Raw genomic sequence first — 20,428 nt, forward strand, 5'->3', positions numbered from 1 at the left:
AGACTGCTTCCAGGCCATATACCAGTTGGAAAGGTGTAAACCCGATTGCATTCCTTACCGATGTTCAGTAAGCCCACAAGGCTGAGTACAGGATTAGGTGCCAACTTCTTTTGTGAACTCCAATCATCCTTTGCAGCATGCGCTTCAGGACCTTGTTGATTGCTTCAACTTGTCCGTTGGCTTGTGGGTAATATGGAGTAGAGTTGTCGTGAGACAACCCTAGTTTGGCAGCTAATTCGACCATCATGTGATTGCGAAAATGTGATCCATGATCTGTGACTATAGCTTGTGGGACGCCGAATCTGGCGACTACATGATTGAAAAAGAAGAGGGCAGCTGTTTCACCAGTATTATCTAATGTAGGCATCGCCTCGGCCCATTTGGTAAAATAGTCGACTGCGACTATGATATACCCATGCCCCCCGGTCGAGGTGGGGTTGCATGTCATGAAATTGATGCCCCATTTGGCGAATGGCTCGACAACAACTATTGGCTGCAGAGGTGCAGGTGGTCTTCTGGTTTTGCTATTGAAAATTTGACAAGCATGACAACTTCTGACTGTGGTTATGCAATCTTTGAACATTGTTGGCCAGAAGTATCCTGCTCGTAAAAATTTTTGTGTTGTAGCATAACCGGATTGATGCCCCCAACACGCGCCTGAATGGCAATCATTCAGGACTTTTTCGGCCTCCTCATGGGTGAGGCACCTTCTCAGAACTGTATCGATACCACGACGGTAAAGTGTATCACCGACGATCATGTAGTCTTTTGCTTGGTATCGAATGCATTTTTGTTCGGAGCGAGAGGTATTTGGCCTATATTTTTGGGTTTGGAGATAAATAATTATTTCCCCATACCACAGATTGCTTGAAGATATCAGAAACAAATTTTCATCCACAATTGTTTCTTTGGATGTTTCATCGTTGGACGACGATGGGAGATCGCATAATAATTCCGCGAAAACCAGGGCTTTCTTTGACTTATATTTTACAAATTCCAGATCAAACTCTTGTAGAATTGCTATCCATTTTGAATATTTTCCCCCCAGCAACTGTCGCGACAATATATAAGTCATGGGGTTGCAATCTGATAGAATGGTAGTTTTTCGAAAGAGAACATAGTGTCGAAATCTCTGTATCGCTTGAACAGCTGCGAGCGCTAGCTTTTCAACATAGGAATATTTGCTTTTTGTATCATTTAAGTTCTTACTTAAATGATATATAGGATGTTCAATTCCGTTGTCTTCTTGAACTAAAACCATTGCGATGGTTGTATCCGCTGCAACCAGATACAGGTTAAAGTCTTTTTGATAATCATGAGCGTACATTAATGATGCTTTCATTAGGGATTCTTTTAAAGCATCAAAGGAAGCTTGCGCAACCTGATCCCAAACAAAGGGTACTTCCTTTTTTAAAAGACGCGTATAACCTTTAGCGAGTTCGGCATAATTTGGAATGAATCTCCTCAGAAAGTTTGCTTTCCCTTGGAGTTTCTGAATTTGAAGCAAATTTGAAGGTGGAGGCAAATTTATGATTGCCTGAACCTTACATGGGTTGAGAGGAATCCCATCTTTCGAGACTACAAAGCCAAGCAAACGACCAAAACTGACACAAAATACACATTTGTGTGGATTGAGTCGTATTTTGTAGTGTCGGCAACATAGAAATATCGCTCTTAAATGCTGCAGATGATCAGTCCGCTTTCGCGAATGAGCCGGGAGGTTGTCGAGGTATGGTTGAACGATGTTTTTGATGTCATGGAAGGCATAATTCATTGCCCTATGAAAAGTCGCCCCTGCGTTCTTTAAACCAAAGGGTAATTTTCGATATGCGAACGTGCCCCACGGACAGATAAATGCAGTCTTTGACTGGTCCTGTGGGCGGATATTTATTTGATTATACCCAGAGAATCCATCCATGAATGAAAAGATTTCACATCCGGCGCATTCATCAATTATCTGGTCGATGAAGGGTGTAGGGTAGTTGTCTTTTGGACAAGCTTTATTTACATCCCTATAATCGACGCACACTCTAATTGTTCCTTGTTTTTTATAACAGGGACAATATTCGATACCCAATCGGTTAGAGGAACTGGGTAAATGAAACCAGCATGGAGAAGTTTTTCAACTTCTGCCTTAATGGCAGCGGCTTTCTTGGGGTGCACCTGCCGTAGCCGTTGTCGTACTGGTTTGACATCTAGATACATCTCGATTTCGTGTTCAACGATACTCGAGTCAATGCCTGGCATTTCACTATATGACCAAGCAAAGACATCTCTGAATTCGCGAAAAAGAGCGTTATATATTTCCAGTTTTGAAGGAGAACAACATTTGCCAACATAAATATTCTCTACAACATCTATTTTGGTTGAGATATTTATGGCGATAGTCTTTTCAATGTTGGACAAGTTTCGCTCGGAATCCACCGTGTTTATAGTGTTTGATAGGAAATCAAAAACTGAAGGATGATAAAGGTCATCAGAAGTATTTTCTTCACAATCCGGAAGAAGGGAACGATGGTGGTAATCATCCCATGGTGCCCCTTCAATTACCATTGATTGAACAATCCCTTCGTCGGTGACATGCACTCGCGACCAAGGATCTGAAGGGGTACCGTATTCCTTAGACCTATCTATCCAAACACTTGATGAGTGTTGATTTGGGTTTGCCTCCCATGCTAGGAACATTGATTGCTACAATATTTCTGTTGGGCTTGGAGGCAAAACCTGCGTATGATCCATGTCGATATCGTTTTCTGAGATCTTGTTAGAAGATATCATATTGCAGGTTCCTACCGATGCTACTTCCGCCAAATTGATTGGAGGTGGAAGGGCGAAAGTTCCCATTAATATAGGATCTTTTGAAGCAAATAGGGGCTTCCATGGATCATTGGAATGCTTCCCGTAACTTGAGAACCATTGGGCAGGAAGTTTTGTTGATCGACGATTGTAATCCCTCCTTGAAAGGGAAATGCAATCTTTCTAAAATAGGTCGACACAACAACAGCCATGGCATATATCCATGGTCTTCCCAGTAGGATGTTGTAATCGATATTTCCGTCGATTACCTCAACATCTATTTCTACTGTTTTCCCTCCTAGTTCAACCTTCAAGTTACTTAGAATACCATATGGGGTATATGTTTGTCCGTCAAATGCTTTAAATGTCGTCGAAGATCGCGACAAGGTTGGAGATCCTAAAGTTTTCCAGCAACTCATCGACATAATACATGTATATGCCCCCTCATCAATAATTGTTCAATGAACAGTTTTGTTGAGGGCTTTCACTTGAACGAGGAAAGCTGGTTGAGCTGGTAACTGAGGATCGTATCCTTTATGATCGAAGGATACAAGATTGGAATCCTTTGGGTCTATCCCACCAATGGCTGATAATAAAGCCTGCTTTTGGGATGGGCAATTTTGTAGTACCTCAAGAGTCGACATAGCGGATGGCGATTGGGCCAAATCTTCCACTATATTATAATGTTGTGCCGCTCTAGCGCAGGGATTAAATGTCGACTTGTGTACTACTCCCTTTGGCGGTTTTATTGTCAACTCGGGAATGATGGGTGGCGCAACTTCTGTCGAAGTTGTCGTCGAACTACTAGGTTGATCTTTATCCTTGTTGTTCGACAGCTGTGGATTCCCATAATCTTTGTTTCTTGTCGATATCAAAGTATCATTTTGCTGTTTGGAAACCGACAACATTAGCACTTGAGATGGGGAAGCATTTCCACTGTCAACCAGATTTGTCCCTGGATTTGGAAACGGATCAGTTAATACAGCCGAGGTTTTTGTATTCTTGAAGAATTTTTTAAGCTCAGCTCTGTGTGGACAATCTGTGGTCCGATGATCCTCATCGCATATGAAGCATGGACGTTTTGGTTTCCTATTTCCAGGAGGGTTTGCAGAAGATTTTTCATGTGATGATTTTTCCTGTTTCTTCTTCTTCCCTTTGCCTTTCTTCTTGCCTCATGGTTGCTTGGTTTCTTTGCCTTTATCTGTCGATACGGCATTTACTTCCAAGGCAAGAAGTTCCTCATTTGCATTTTGACCGGAGATCTTACGGGCCTTTTTAGATGTAGCCTTTGTCGATTTCGTGTCTGTTGTGCCAATCACGCCATCGCCGGCATGAGAGTCATTGTTTGATTTAGGAGGGGGAGGAACTGAGAATTCCGGTCTAGGAGCGTCAAGTATTTTATCGTAGAGCGTGCTGGACTGAGTGTAAATCAAGTCCAAGTATTGCGCACGAGCGATAACCTGCTCTTCGGTGACGACTCCCCCTTTTGCCACATCTTCCGTGATGGAAGGCAGTAATGACTTGATAAACCATTCAGCTAAGAGTTGATCGGGAACATACGTTTTCACCATTCTACGATGACGTCGCCACTCATGTATATGATCAGATATGTGAGTGGCCGTCGTTTGTTTGAAGTTGGTAAGAAGTTCTGTTCCCGTTTCGTACCTTATCGGTAACTGAAAATGGGTTAAAAAGGTTGTGGCTAGGGTACTGAAGTTGTCGAATGAAGCTCTAGGCAATTCGATATACCATTTTGCTGCCGGACCAGTTAACGTCCTCTGAAAAAGGTGAAGCCTAATCGAATCATCGTTTAGGGTATTTGATGAACACCACAGATGAAAGGTCATCACATGATTCGACGGATCTTCACCCGGATTTCCATTAAATTTAGGAATATCTGATGGAAGTTTATGTGGAATCGCTGGCCACCAAGGGGCATAAGCGATTGGATCGTTTGTTAACCGATTTAAATCAGGTAACTCTAAAGTTGCCACGAAGGGTAACTGTTGATTCAGGTTAGGTGAAGCATACCCAGGATAAGATGGGATTGCCTGAGCAGTTGGTCTTTGCATACCAGCATAATGCATTTGATGTTGGTAACTTTGGTAAGGTTGGTGGGCATGACCATTGTAAAATGGTTGATTTTGACCATTTTGAATATACGGCTGCCCACTATTTGCAAAGATTTGTTGCTCAGAACCTTGGTATACTTGTTGGAACTGCGGTTGTTGATATTGCACTAGCCATGGTTGTGAAGCCATGTGCTGTTGCCCGATAGTAACTGTTTGACCAAGATGAGGGGTGATTGTACCCATTTGAACCTGTGTCATTCCACCAGTCGGCGATTGTGGTTGAGTCGCAGGGTCAAGGGGCTGTTGCATTACAACCTGAGGTTGGCATACAACAGGTAGCGCTTGAACTTGCGACACTGTCACAATAGCTGGTGTAGTTGGTATACTTGACATAGGTAAGCATTGTTGCATCGAATATACAACTCTTGGTTGTTGAGGTAGCATCGGTACCCAACTGCTTGAAGTAATTCCAGCATAACCTGAATTTTGTTGTGAACTCTCATATGGCTGTCCTCCCGGAGGGGATAATGAAAGGGCATACTGCCTCCCATACGGTGGTAATCCGGTACTTAAGGGAATGGTTTTCCCTTGAGGGCCGGACTGCCCAAATTGACCTCCAAATGGATCAATTTGTTGAGACTCAACATAAGAGTTTCCGGATATTATTCCGAATGAACAAACAGGAACAGACCATACCGTCGAAATGGCCCCTGAGTGGGCTCCTTCTGGCGATTGAGAGCTAGTTGGGACAGATGGTATACCGACGAACATTGCTGGAGTGATAGCAGGGAGTTCTGTCGTCGCTGTGTCAGACGACACAGTCCTAGATGTTGACGGTTGTTCAGACATTTCTAGTCTATCCAAAAGATTACCTAGCAATTCTACAGGAGCTTCTGCTGGCGGTAGACTAACTTCTGATGAAGAAGGATACAGAGTGATCCCGACTCCAAATTGCGATGGAGTACTAGATGGAGGATCTTCCACAATCTCTTCTATAGCAATCAGACCAAGTGGAAGGGATAGACCGTCAGGTCCGTAGAATATTTCTGGTGCCGAAGAAGGTATGGAATCGGCAGCGACAGATGTTTGAGGAGCAGCACTCTCCGAACTGGTTGTAGATGGAACTGGTTCAGTGATACAAGTGCTTACCCTCAAACTAGGATCAGTACCACTGTCCTTCTGTGGCTGCTGAACTTCTTCTGTAAAGGCAGGGATACCAGAAATGTTTGGAGTAACCGGAGTCTCTGATGTTGTTGGAACACTTGTTCTAACTTTAACAGGAGATTTGGAACCGGTTAAACGAGTTCGCTTTGTCCGTACTAGCTTCGATTCTGGAGACAAAGACAGTTGACTCGTAAGCCTCCGCGAACGACGAGGTTTCAATTGACTTTCTTCCACGATTACGGATTACTCGATCAACTAAAAATAAAGGGGAAGTATGTTTCCGAATTAGATGAATTTTAGACGCTTTGACACAACTTGTTTTTTCAATTTTTAAGAGTCGAGAAAAAACAAAAGATGACTCTAGTCACCTTCGATTTTTAATGAGCCTGAAGTGACAAGTGCTCAGATGGACCTTTTTCGTTAAGGAGTCTGAAAAGGAACGAAAGGGACTGCTCTGGAAATCTAGGTAGAGGGATTACCAAACCAATCGCAAAACTGCAGAATACTTTTTACGATACGGCAGTCAATCTTCCCGAATGCTGTGTTCAGTGCATTGCGATCGATAGGGCGGCAGACACGGCTTCCTACGGATAAAGGATTAAGCCTATTGTGGTCTCCCAAAATATACTCGACGGTACGTGGGAGCACAAGTCCGTACTGGCACTTATCGTCTCAAAGTGGAGGAATCACCCAACCATTAGTGAGAACAACAATTACCAGGCTTTACGACGCTAGAATACGTCTCTAGCCTAGACTTCTAAATGTTGTGCGTTAGGTTCCAAAGCGTTGTTAGATTCATTGAATTTATTTTATAGTTGATCTTGTTTATGAAGTTTGCCTTTCAGGTTCACCACGAGATGTAGATGTGTAATTCCTAAAATGCAATCTAAGATGATAAACAGTCTTTTATCTTCTTTGTGCAATGAAAATCCTAGCTATTAAGGAAAGAGAGATAGTATTCTTTCACAAAGAGCAAAGAGCACACTCTAAATGCACTGTCTTAAATCAAACCAATCAAACAGTCTAAATGCAAATGCACATGCATGTATTTGTTTTTGACTTTCTTAGTATGTAAATGGTAAAAAGAAAGTTGATGCACAAATCTGAATTACTTTTCAAGCGACAGTTATCAACAAGTTTCTTTTCGAAATAAAAAATGGAGGCAATCACAACACCTTACGATTTGGAAATGAATACTTGTCTTCGACACTAGAAAAATTACAAATTCAGACCAAATACAATAGTAACAGGATAATCGACTATCTACAGCAATCAAACTCTTTCCTATGCCTGAAAACGACACTTGCGACGCTTTCAAATCAAAGGACGATAGTATGATTACGTTACTTTGGCAAAGGAGAACTGAAAATGACCCAACAAACACACAAAAACATTTACAGTTCTTTTGTACAAAGGAGGCGGAATAACAGCAAGAAAAAGGGGTTTCAAACAGAGATATACTGATCACAGGTAGCAAAATTCATGAATAGAACTGGAAAGAATGAATCACAGAAACCAAAACTGAACAATGCCTAGTCTGATCAGCGCACCTGTAACACAGGGAATTTGAAATGCAGTGCACCTACTACACTCGGGAAGTGCGCTGAATTTCAGATTCACAGAACAGTACCTGCGCTGGGCCAGAGACGAGACTTTGCTTGGGTTCCGAGTCACAGTTTGCAGTTCAGTTCATGGGTTTTGGCCGAGCAAATGGTAATCAGTAATGCAACAATCAGGGGTAGATCTAAGGAGGATCTAAGAGCTATCACAAAGGGCAATCAGAGAGTTTGTAAATCAGTTGTTTAATTTATAAACAAATCCCGGAGATTGAATGAAGCGGCATTTATCTACTTTGCATTTGCATAGCAAATGCAGTTCGAAAGCTACCTGGCTCGACTTCAGGCTCCGTCTGAAAGTTTATAAAATAGACAACAAGGAAGATAAACAAACAAACTAATTCGTCCCCAGTGGAGTCACCATTTTGTTACAGGGAAAAGTGTCTACATAGAACTGCTTATCCCATTAAGGTGTGATAGCTACCTTAGAAACAAACAAAGTAAAGCTACTTTCGTTTTTCCTTTATGAAGTATAGATGAGAGAAGAACAAAGAAGACCAACCTCTGTCTTGCGCTAATCTCCTGATTTGATTCCTCTCTCTCTTGATAGTCTTTCGCTACTTGTTCCCTTGCACGCCCAGCTTCACAGAGTACCTGTAAGATCACAGTAACATAGCACTATACAAGAACATGGATCTATAATCATAAACAATCTAGGATCAAATGTAAATTGACCATACAAATGCAGCAAACATAAATGACACAAGAGTATGGAGGAAAACTTGAATAGCTTTTATTGATAAACAAGAAAGAGCCGAGGGAGTTACAACCAGTTGTTCTGACCCAGCATCATCCTCTCAGCAAGGAAGCCCCTCTTCACCTCATACAAAGCTTAGATCACCCAACAATCTGATGTTGTCTCAAGAAACCAACAACAATTCCTTACAATATGCAAAATTCCAGCCTCTGGATCTCTGGGATGAGGGATCCATATATAGATATCTGTAAGGGAGATGAGTCAGCTTGTGATTTGATTAGTGTCTTCCCTCTGATAGTTCTTGCTTCCACTTGGAGATTGATGATCTCTTACTCATCCTTGGTCGAATTCAGAGAGGCAAGTGTCACAGGAGAAGTTTCTGGAAGTTTCCATGCCTCTCCACCTCGCGGAATGACACTGCCATTTGTCACTTCTCGCCCATCGCACCCCATAGAAGGGATTTTTGAAATGCAACGCACCCACATAGTGTGTTTAGGTGAGATGCAACATACTTTGCCTATGGAGCAGCTGAAATGATCCTGTTTTGACCAGTTCTGAGCAGTTTTTCATGGAGAACTTCTGGGAGAAGCTGTAATCAGTTGACCTTGTTCCTTTAGGGGTTAGAACAACACTTTTAGGGACTTAGGAGCCCTTGGTTTATGGACATTTCATGCTTGGGGTTGTAGTGCCCAAAAATGTCTATAACAACAGCCTCCTTTCCATACACTAGATTAAATGGAGAAGTTCCTATTGAGGCCTTCTGTGTTATACGGTCTGCCCATAGTGCAAAAAATCAAAGACTTGTGCCAATTCTTATGATTCTAATCAATAGTTCTCTTAATGATTTTGATAAGATTTTTATTGGTGGATTCTGCTAAACCATTACCCTGAGGGTAGTAGTTTGCAGAATATTTCAATTTGAATCCTTTTTTGATAGTAAATTCAAGTATAGAATTACTAGAGAAATAAGATGCATTATCAAAAATAAGAGCGTTTGGGACACCAAACCTGGTAATGATAAACTGGTCTATGAATTCAATAATCGCCTCAGAGTTTGCTGTATTCAAAGGAATTGCTTCTACCCACTTAGTAAAGTAATCAGTAGCTGTAAGGATATACCTATGCTGTTTGGATGAATGTGGAATAATTTCTCTAATGATATCCAATCCCCATTACTCAAAATGCTATTCAATGTTGACTGGTTGCAAAGGAAAAGCTGGCTTCCTTTGCCTTCCACTGGAAGTTTGACATGTTCTGCATTTCCTTACATATTCATGGGTTTCTCTAAATAAGGTAGGCCAATAATACCCAGCATGAATGATTTTTTGGGCTGTTGTATCAGCTCCAAAATGTCCTCCTGCCGGACCATCATGTAATTCCTGCAAGACCTTTTGCGCTTCAGGTTTTTCTAAGCATCTTAACAAAATTGAATCATAATTTTGTCAAAACAACACATCATCAAAAATCACGAAGTTTCTTGCTTTCATTCTTATGGCATGTTTGTTTTTATAGGAAAGATTAGAAGGAGAATATCCATTTTCAAGTAGAATATCAAATCTGCATATTGGGATTCAGGATTAATGATACTTATCTCATTGATTTCTTCAATATTGTTTGTGCCTTCATATTCCTGAATGTTAGAAGCTCCTGCTAACAACCTGCAAAAACCTTGGCCTTTGACAATATTTGCTGTTCTAATGTCCAAATCATATTCTTGTAATGTTGTGACCCAGTTTGCCCTTTTTTCTCTCAATTCCCTTTGAACTAGCAATTGTCTCACTGCTGAAAAATGGACTATAACTTTGGTATGAGATTCTAAAAGAAAGGGCCTAAAGTGTTTAATGGCTTTATATACAACGAATACTTGCTTTTCAACTTTAGAGTAATTAAGTTCAGCACCTTGAAGATTTGAACTATAAAATGAAATTGGTGCTTCCAAGTTTTGATCATTGATTTGTGTCAGCACTGCTGCATAAGATGAATCAGATGCAAGAGTATATAAAATGAAATGATTTGAAAAATTGGGAGTGCTTAAATCAGGATTATTTATGATTGACTGTTGATTGAATCAAATGCCTCTCTTTCTATAGGCCCCCATTTAAACACTGAATTTTCCTTGATCATGGTTTGTAATGGTAAAACAATCTGTGAAAAATCTAGAACAAATATTTTTAAAAGTTAATTCAACCTAAAAATGATTGTATTGATTTTTTATTATGTGAAAATGGAATATCAAAAATATCTTTAATTCTATCTGGATCAATATAAATACCATCCTTTGAAACAATGAAGCCCAAGAGTTTACATTGGTCAAGAGTGAAGAAAGACTTCTTAGGATTGAGTGAAATGCCATACCTTTTGCAGTGATCAAAGATTTGTTTCAAATCATGCAAATGACTTGATATTTTCTTAGAAAAAAAAGTATTGTCATCTAAATAGACAACTACTAATTTATTGATTAGACCTTTGAATGCTATGTCCATCTCTCTTTGGAACATAGCTCCAGCATTGATTAATACGAAAGACATTTTTTGATAGGCATAAATTCCCCACTTGGTATTGAAAGTAGTCTTAAGTCTGTCATTGGGGTGTACCAAAATTTGGTTATACCCTGAAAAACCATCTAAGAAGGACATTAGTTTAGAACCAGCTACTAGATGGATAGTTTGCTCCATTGTTGGTAGAGGGAAATTATCCTTTTGACTTGCTTTGTTAAGATTTCTGAAATCAATACAAATTCTAATGTCACCATTTTTCTTCCTTACTGGCACCATGTTGGACACCCAATTAGAATGTCTAACAGGAAAAATTATCTTAGCCTTCAAAATTTTGTTTAATTCAACTTTGATTTGACTTTTGAGGTTGGGATGAATTTTCCTTAATTTTTGTTGTACTGGTTTTTCTTGAGATAGCATTGGAATTGTATGCTGTATGATAGATGTATCATATGTTTTCAAATCGTCATATTTCCAAGCGAAGACATTTTTATATTTATGCAATAATCTGATAAATGCAATTCGTTCTTCAGAAGTAAGTCCTAATCCCAAATTGATGTTTTGTGGTTTGTCCTCTGTACCAAGGTTTATTAATTCAAATCTCAAAGTAGAACTTTGGAGTTTTGAATTGGTAACTTGCTTAAACCTATCTTTGATTTCATAAAGATCTTCAAGTTTGACCACTGGTTTCGGTATTGAATTTTCTTCAAACTTTTCCTTCATTTGAAGATCTGCTCACTTTCATCAATAATTTGATCATCATAGGACTTAACAGAAGTTAGAAAATTTAAAATATCATCGTCATGATTGAAGACTCGCCAGTTAGTGACATTATCAGGAATTGATGGTCTAAAAATTAACTCTACTGGAAATCTATCGGGACTGTAATCTTCATATGGAAGGAGCTTGGAAGCAACATTTTCTAGCAAATTTGTTGTTGCATTCTGGGATCTAGGGATGGGAGAAATATTAAATGCTAGAAAATGAGATACAAGGTCTTGTACCAATGATTGATAATGTTTAAGGTGATTAGAAAGACAATCTATAGTATTTCTGACTTGTTTTATAACAATTTCAAAATCACCAAACACTTTCAAATATTGTGTTAGTGTCTAAATCTACCTCAGGTTGAGAAAGGTAGGATCCAGGGCCAACATCAAACCACGCTTAACTTGGTGCTAGCCCTACCAGGTCGGGAGAGGGTTCTCTCCGAGTCAATCTTCGTAAAATATGATCACTAAAGGCTTGAGATCACCGACATAACTACTAATCTTAGGCTAGGTATGTGTGCAAAAGAGTTTGATTGAATAAAATGATGTTTTTGCAGGCTCAAATGGAAAAGCAGATTTTGGGTGCGGGGAATGAGGCTCAGTTTTGCAGAGATCTCAATGGGGCAAGGTAGGCAATTGATTTTGGCACTTCAAATCGAATGAGGTGGAGGGATTAGATAGTTGAGGAGTTGAATAGGGCAAGAGAAGCCATAGATCCTCTCCAAATAGCTGAAAACATCAAGAAACTAAAGCAAACCTCAAGTAGAGCAATGCAATTTCAATGGATTCTACTTTCACTCTTGTTTGATTTAGTTAGGAAGAAACAAGGTAGATAATGTCATACATAACACATAAGTAAATTCACAATTACAAATAAAAGCACTGTACCAAAATAAAATGCCATAGGGATCCCAAAGAGTGCTACAAACCCTGGTTTCAATTCCTTAGCCAAAATGTTGATATGAGTGTACAATGAAGCTCCTTGCTTTCTCAAGAGTCCAACCATGCTAATGACTAAAAAACCACATAATATAGACAAACCATAGCCCATCCTAGCCTCTAGGGGTCAAGCTCACATGTTTAGGAGCGTTTCCAACTAATTCTAAACTGAGAACTAGAAATCAGGCAATGGAACAACATGCCTCTAGAAACAAGGGAACTGATTCATTCAGTTTCAAACAACTTTTTAACAGATGAATCTACCTCCATAAGTGAAAATTTGACATATTTACATCATGATCCATCAATGTACATTAAATTACATCACAAATTTGACACTAAGAAGGTGAAAAAGTCAAACTGGCAAAAGCTAGGCGAAAAACAGAGCATTCCTGGTCAAACTGGGCCAAATTTCCTCTATGTGCCGCGCCAAATTCTCTATGTGTAGCGCCTGTTTGAAGCCACTTTTGGAGGTCTTATCGGTGTCCAAATTCGCTCCAATTGTGCTTGTTGGAAAGCTCTTCCTGTCTACTTTCCAACCCAAGTGAAATTTTTCAATTTGGCCTCCATTTGCCCCTCCAAAATTCAGTTCTCCCAACACTGCTTCCTGTGTGTCAAAATAGGGGTAGTAAGGTCATTTTTTTGAGTGTTTTTGACCTTTCTGAGGGCTCAAAACCTGTCCAAATTTCTTGGCCATTGGTAGGAAAGCATATTTTTTCATGAAAAATCCAAAAATGCTGAGTTTTTGTCATTTGGAGGCTCCTATCAAAAGCGAGCGCCAGGTGGCGCGTCGCATAGAGCAGAAATTCTTGTTTTTTGAGCAAAAAATTCCAAAAATGAAAAAAGTGCCACAAATTTTTTGGAATTTGGGCTAAGTTTTCTCCATCAAGTGCTGTGTTGGGCCAATGAAGCCTCAGCCAAGATCTGAATTCTATCATGCTCCTTTTGCTTCCTTGATTCCCTTTTCAATTTTGCCTTCAAGCTCCTGATTCTAGCTTGGCACACCATATTCCTTGACAAATAATGATATGCCATGTTTCTCAACATATTGTTCTCATTGATGGATTTTTCTAACTTCCTCTCCAAGTGGATATTGGTCCTCTCCAACCAAGACTCACGATCAACATTGATTTCTTGTTCAAGTGTTGTGAACTTGACCTTCCTCCTTTTGGCAGCTTGCCGTTTTGCCTTCATGTTTTGGAGCTCCATGATGATTTGCTGATCTTCTAGTTGTTTGTTCCTCTACTCCAAATAGTTAATTATCCACTTGGCTCTTTCCAGATTGAGAGACAAATTATGAATGTCATCTTGCTGCTCCTGAATGACTACTTTGAGCTTTGAGCTTTGTGAGCCCAAATCTGTGTCATCATCCTGAATTAGGATGAAATCTGCCTCTTGACCTCTTGACGGTCCCTCATCATGCAAGGGCTTCTTACCCTTGTCTTGTACCTACTCTACTGATGGCGAAAACGAGACCCCTTCCACCCCGGGTGGAGATAGTACTCGTTTTGCTGCTGCTGCAACTCGGCAAGTGAAGTGGGCTCCTCTCGTATATGTTTGCCACCCTTGTGGGGTCTCCTGGGTGCATGCATTTCTGTAGGAGAGTCACTGTGTGTCTCTTCATCTCGGTCATATGAAGGATCAGATTCCATGTTTTCCAAATGTTTGTGTTGTCTTAGATGAGTATGAAGAGATTTTAGGTGTCTTTGATCTTTTGCTGCCAAGTGTATGAAAATATATGAGGGACTATGAAGGGAGAGGGTAAGAGGGGTTTGGGAATGTTTTTGACTGGAATTGAGGGAATATAAGGGTTTTAGGGACAGTTTTTAGGCTATGGGATAGCAATTAGGGTTTGGGGATTTTTCAGCTAGGGTTTAGGATAATGGGAATTGGGGATAGGGGTGAATGAATTTAGGGATATGGGGGACAATAAAATGGGTTAATGAAACTAGAAAAGAAGTGAGGGAATAAAAGGTGAGGGAGTGATGGAAACAATTTTTTTTTTACAAACCCTAAGCAATCACGTTTTGAACAAAAATTGCAAGGAGGTAGGGTTTTGAAGTTTTTTTACTAAATCATCATAAACATCTAGAGACACACATTCATTGGCATTAGAAGAACGTTTGACTTACTTGGATAGGTGGCAACCGAGCAAATTTGGAAATTGGATGAGTTTCATGGGTGAAATTAGGCTTGCAGCTCTATGCGTCGTGCCTGCTCTATGCGCCGCGCTAGTGTATTTTTTGCATTGTGGAGGGAGGCCCAATGCGCCGCGCTAGTGACCCAATGCATCACGCTTTTTTTAGGAGGCTTTTGGAGGCCTTCGTAATTTCCAAATTGGGCGTAGGATAGCTTTTTGGAAAGAATATTGAGTCTAATTTCCAACAAAACTAGAATTTTTCAATTTGGAGTTCATTTTCCCTGTCAAAAATCAAATCTCCTAAGACTGGTCAAAATGTGCCAAATGAGGCTGCCTCAAGGCAGAGTGCTGTTGCAGTCAACTTTTGAACGTCTTCCTCAACTCCACATTGACCTCATGATAGCTCATTCAAAATATATTTGTGTCTAATTAACATTTGACTCATCAAGCAAGTCATTTGGCCAACCAAGCTAGGAGAAATCTTGATTTTCCCAAGGTCACTTCAGAGGTGCATCAATTCTCCTGAGGCAACTATATTTTTGACATTTCTCTAAAACCATGACACCTGTGTAAAAAGTGAAGGATGTGTTTCTTCCTTGGCCTATTTTGGACAAAAACCTCTCTCATTTTTCCCAAATTCATCTTTTTTTGCTCAGAAAGATCATTTAAGTAAAATCAATCCCGTTGTGTGGAACAGGGGATTTATCGAAATGAAGCGAAATGAAGGGGATAAGGGGCTTCTAAATTATTGAGAAAATTTTTGGAAGTAGGGAGGAAAAAGTGGAATTTCAAATATTGAGTGAGGGGAAGGGGTCCAAAAGGAAAAAACACAGGCCTAGTCTAGAAAATTGTCAAGTTGTAGCAAGAAACTAGGGTTTGTGCGAAAATGAGGAATTTGGGGGATCTCAATGATGGGAAGTGTTTAATAAGGTACATTAAGGATAGGGGAAGGTGTATGAACATCAGGATACAAGTTTTGCTGATGATTTTACCATCCAAGAGAAATTACCTTCAAAACCCTAGGAGAGGGAAATGAACCTTACCTAGGCGCAACTGAAGCATGAACAAGGTATAAAATGACCCATTGGAACCTGACATGATGATGAAAACCCTTTGAATGATGGTACACTCAACTGAATGGTGACATTGACCGACGTTTGGACAACTTTGATAGGAGTAAAAGCAAACCCTAGACCTAATACCTAGTGACCAAATTTTACTTGAAGACTCACTGAAATGACAAAATTTGACCTTGACACCTTAAAATCACTTTGTAAGAGCATGTTTGATCACTGGAGGAAGGCTGCAAAGACTGAAACTAACATATTGTACCTTAAGACCAATTTCTTTATAAATTCCTTGAATCAAGGCTTCATATTCAGCGGTATTGTTTGTGCACTCAAATTCTAATCTGCATGATAACATGGTCTTTTCCCCCTCGGGACTAACTAAAATACATCCTGCCCCTGCACCTTCATTAGATTTAGACCCATAAAAATATAAGGACTAAAATAAAGGTTTATCTACAGTTTTATTTAATATTTCTTCAACAGTTTTAACACACCTTGATGTATCTGTTTGGGAAAAATTTTCAATTTGAGATGTGAAACTATTAACTGAGAAAGATGATGATTCAGAAATAAAATTACCAAAGAGTGATTCAGATGAGTAGTTACCAAGAATATTATTACGGAATGCAATAGGCTGGTTTTCTTGTTCAAACTCTGTCACAGTATGGGTCATATGTTTCTCCCAATCAATATTTATTTGATTTGGCTTTCCTTTATAGGGCAGCCACATGTGAGACCAATTGGTAGAAATATAACCATGAAGTTTCTCAGACCAGTCTCTACTTAAAATCAAACCATAGAACTCAGGAATATCAACAATTAATATGCCAATTCTTTGAACCAATCTTGGATCAGCTGATAACCTGATGGTAATTGAGTTGATTTCTCCTAATACTTGGACCTTAGTTCTATCCAACTAGACAATATGCACAACGGAGTTTTGGGGTTCAATATTCAGTTTAGAACAAACCGAGGTCGACATTATATTTGATGAAGCTCCTGAGTCTATCAAGCAATGGTGCAGATTTCTATTATAAATCTCATAGGTCAAGAGAAAAGGAGGAGTATGGGAGTTTGATCTATCTCCGATTAGAACAATATCAATAGCTTCCACTCTACCAGGTGGTGGTTTACCTGTCTCATTAACAGCTTTGGATATTACAGCATTTAGAAGAGGAGAAGAGGGTACTGCATCTAATTCTTTGAGCAGCAATTTTAGTTGATGTTTGAGTTTACTAAGCTCAAACATAGTGATATTTTCTTTTATTTTCTTCATGTCTTCAATGATGTTGTAATCCATAGAGTCTGCAACTACTAATGTTTTAGATGTCGAAGGTGGATTGGAATCTGATGGCTGATTCTTAGTAGGAGGCACTGTAGATTTCTTTGTGGGAGTCTTTTCCTTGGTAGTAGTACCCATGTTCTTTTTCTTCTGAGTTGTTGGAACTGGTTCTGGAGTGCCTTTACTCTTGGTACTTACTGGGAAAGCTTCCTGTTCTTTTTCCATATCGGAATCGGGCAAAATGAAGTCCCACATCCCATGACATTCTATAGCTACTTCTTCTTCAGTTTCTTCAAAGGATAAGACTGTATCTTTTTCTTCATTGTCCTCGGGGTCTGACTCTGCATTGGATATAGGATTAGGGGGTTTTGATTCTGGTTTCTTAAAGTTTCTAAATGGCTTTTTAGTTGAAGTCTCAGCTACTTGTTTTTTGATTTCTATCATTTCATTTGACATAGTTTTTAAAACCTTTTGGAGACCTTCCATGTCATATGTATCTTTACCCATTTTCTTCTTTGAATCATCTTTGAAGGAGACTTTTTTAGATTTTCTGTCTTCAAGAGCAGCTTTCTTTTCTAAGGCAATGATACGTTTTTCCACAGCAATTGGCTCTTTCATATTTTTTGCTAGAGTAGGCTTTCCAGCTCTATCTACAAAGATAGCTATGTTTGAAGGTAAAGCTATTATATACCATTCACTTCTAACTTGTTCAGTAGGCTTAGAGGCAGTAGGAATCTTATTTAAGAGTTTATTAAATCGTGAATTGAACTCTTTTATAGGTTCTTTAGATTCTGCTTTAAAATTTGAAAGATCATTGATTAATGTGGCCATAGATCTGTCATCACCATATTTAGTTAAGAACTATTCTTGAAAAATATTCCAACTAGTTATGGATCCTGATGGTAAGGAAAAGTACCAAGACCCAGCTGATCCTTGTAGGGTATAAGGGAAAAGTATAACAATAACATTTTCCTCAGTGACACCTTTTAAGTTGACTGACAACATAAAGTTGTTTATGTGTTTGTCTGCTTGTATGCCTACATCTGGATTGAATTTCAACAACCATTTTTCAGGATGCGCTGGCAATGCATGCAAAGGTGCGGGCATGGTGACTGCACCAAGACTGCTCCATGGGTTTTGTGCCATTGTCAAGCTACTAATGGATGATAGGGCAGATGAAGTTCCAAATGGTTGAGAAAAAGATGTTGAAGTTCCAGTTCCTTGTTGAATGACAATTTGGAGTGGAGGAGTGGATGGTTGACTTTGCAATGGAGAAGATGAAATGGAGGATGATGATGAGAAAGTTTCACTATCAGATCCTTCAGTGTTTTTCCTTGCTATTTTCCTTTTAGGAAAAGGTAACTCAGTAGGTTCGATACCAAGATTTTCACTCTGAAGTCTGGTGAGGGGGTGAGAAGGAATGAATTGCGAAGTCACACTGCCTTGAGATAGCTCAGATTTCTGTGGTGATATTGGAAATCCTTGAAGTTTGTGGATTAGAGACTACACTTCAGGAGACTCTGGAGTTAATTTATCTGAGATATTTTGGGGTTGAGCAGTGGAAGTTGTCTCTTCTACTTCTCGTTTGAAAATTGGAGTTCTACCATGCAAGGGAGAAGTCGGAGGTGAGGTGGAGGGAGATTTACTCTCAGAATGGATTATAGATTTGGGTTTGGGTGCCATTCACAGTTCATGCCCTCCTTCTAGCGCCAAAAATGTTGATGCCTCGAAAATCGCTACATCAACATCGGGGAAAACCACCCGGTTCGGACCTTAAAAGCAGCTCCTTTTCTGTTTGGTGTGGTGGCTCTGACTGGATATAATGGGACCAGTTTCCCAATGATCTATAAATGGGATGGATAAGTGATTGATTTTCTAATATCTAATGGTGATGATGTATGATTTATTCTAAAACGAAATAATGTAAATAACTAATCTATCCCGGGAAGTCTTTTTCTTAGTGCAACTTTTTATGGTTCTTATTGACAAATAGGCATATAGATGACTCTACTTATAAACAAGAATATTTATTCATATGATAATTACTTTGTTCAAATAGTTGAACAAAGTAATAATTAAAACATTATTACACTATTCTTTATATATCATTGACATACATATGTATAAAAATAACAACTCTTAAACATTCAATAGTGATAAGTAAAAGGATTACTGTAAAAGCATATGCATACGTAAATGATAGCAAAAATGAATAAATACCGATTCACATAAAGCATGAAGCAAGAACATAGATAATAGTACCATATGTGTTTGAATCTCCTCCGATATGAATTGCATTCAAATCCTGCCTTTTAACTTGGAAACACTTTCATAAGAAGCAATAATGAATATCACATAAAAGTATTCTTCATCAAAACTTAGAATTCAGGTCCAGTTTTCATAAAAAATATATATCAGAAGCACAATAGTGCAACTTCCAATCCAAGTCTTAATACAAAAATTTGAGGACCCTTTATAAAAACATGAAAGGGTCTATAAATACTATCTAAACTAACAAACTATGAAATAAAAATGCTATGTGCTGGTATTAACCAAATCACAGAAATTATGATAATCTCTTCAAAATAGGTATGCTGTAGTCGGTCAGAGTGATTCACTGTTTTGGTTGACTATCTTGTGTCCTGAGTTGGCAAATGGCAAGCATCGGTTGCAATTCTGGCGAATGACTCATTCGTGAATGTAGCTGGGCAGTGTATGTGGCATCTGTAATTTTGGGAATCATACAACCGATCACATCGGTGAGGCATTTCATCGTTGTTTGCTGACTGTGTGGTTTAACAAGGAAGAACCAAAAGGTATCCCATGTATAAGTTTGAATGCCTGCGATTAATCTTTCCCTATTTTCCAGCTCCTGCTTCCATGTCTGTTCCAATGCTTTCACTGATGGAAGTTTCTCTAGAGAACATTCTATAATTAAATTTGATAAATAAAGAGTGTTATTAATTAATTCAATCAGATTACTTGTTACCGATTTGCATCTTGACATTTCCCTTTGTGCTTTCATCAGTTGAGATTGCCATTCAAGGAATAGGATTTCCTTATGCGATTCGAGAATTTGGGGTAGATTTTAAACTTTTCTTTCTTTGGTTTCTTGCCAAGAGAGAAACTATGTTAGTGTTTCATTTGCTTGCTCCAATTTCTGTCTTGCATCAACTGACTTATCAATCATAGATGAGGAAATCTAACATAAGGGAAGAACAAGAGAGATATTGTGACATAATAGGCTCAATTGATTGGACAATGTTTTGGTAATTTGGAGAGCCTCCGATTTGAATTCTCTGACTTGGGGATATCCTCTGAATCTTTCTATTTGCTGTGATAATTGAGCGATCTGTTCTTATTTTGATTTGCTCAACTATTCGTTTA

The sequence above is a fragment of the Pinus tabuliformis genome, chromosome 7 (assembly GCF_031772625.1).
Source record: "Pinus tabuliformis cultivar Carrire ecotype Pingquan chromosome 7, CPIR1, whole genome shotgun sequence".
NCBI classification, from domain to species: domain Eukaryota; kingdom Viridiplantae; phylum Streptophyta; class Pinopsida; order Pinales; family Pinaceae; genus Pinus; species Pinus tabuliformis.